Source organism: Ochotona curzoniae, unplaced genomic scaffold (assembly GCF_017591425.1).
Source record: "Ochotona curzoniae isolate NIBS_2020 unplaced genomic scaffold, NIBS_Ocur_1.0 contig_2152, whole genome shotgun sequence".
Lineage (NCBI taxonomy): Eukaryota > Metazoa > Chordata > Mammalia > Lagomorpha > Ochotonidae > Ochotona > Ochotona curzoniae.
The window spans coordinates 222,097-222,999 of NW_024465346.1; the positions used below are offsets into that span (position 1 = coordinate 222,097).

At 31.9% G+C, this 903-nt stretch overlaps 1 non-coding gene across 1 annotated transcript; it reads right to left on the minus strand.

Annotated features, from left to right (window-relative positions):
* Window positions 1-247: 247 nt before the first annotated feature.
* LOC121150515 lies at window positions 248-354 on the minus strand. The gene has a single exon (XR_005882984.1). It is a non-coding gene; the product is annotated as a U6 spliceosomal RNA (small nuclear RNA).
* Between the last annotated feature and the right edge of the window lie 549 nt (window positions 355-903).

A 903-nucleotide genomic window follows, 5' to 3' on the forward strand; every position in this document is an offset into this window, starting at 1 on the left:
AAAGAAAAAAGAAGTAAATAGGGATATCTGTAACTATACCTTCTAATCATGTATCTCCACATTTTATATCATATTAAATATACATGACACATAATCCTGTATAAATATGAGTTTTTGGTTATGTTTTATTATGATATGTCCAATGGGGTCACATACATTTACTTTTTTACAACTTTTTTCTTTTTTTCCTTTCCTTTTCTTTTCTTTTCTTTTCTTTTCTTTTCTCTTCTCTTCTCTTCTTTTCTTTCTTAGTATGGAAAACTGCACAACTTTGCCTATCATTCTTCTGCAGGGGCCATGATAATTTTCTCTCTATTGTTCCAATTTTAGTGTATGTGCCGGCGAAGCAAGCGCTTGTTTATAACTTTTCTATGAGATCCCTTGTTTCACTAGATCTCTGAAATTTCTTCATGTTGATTTATTTATGTGCATTAGATTCATTTCTTGTTATTACATATTCTTTCTGCTAAATGATACTGTTAAGATAAAATACTTATACAATTTTTCACAAACTGGGCCAGACTGGCATGTAATTAATACCTTACATCTAAGGAATGGAATCATATCAGTAACTTAAAAAAGAGAGAAAGAAAGAGAGATTTGAGAGTAGTACCATGAAGTTAAAAGCACAGTGATTTATCAAGGGGGAATATTGATATCAGGAGAACCTGGTCTCCAATATTTTACCTCCTTCATGGCATTTTTATCACCTTGGTCAATAGTAGTGTCTTTATCTCAGGTGCAGATTACAGAAAATCTGTTGAAGCATATTAACTCTTTGACTTATTCTAATATAACCACAGTCATACTTTTCTAATATTATCAAGAATGTCCAATTATAGCACTTGTTGAATGTGGTGTGAGTACCAGTGGTACATTTTCAAGTTATACAAGGGGCAGGGG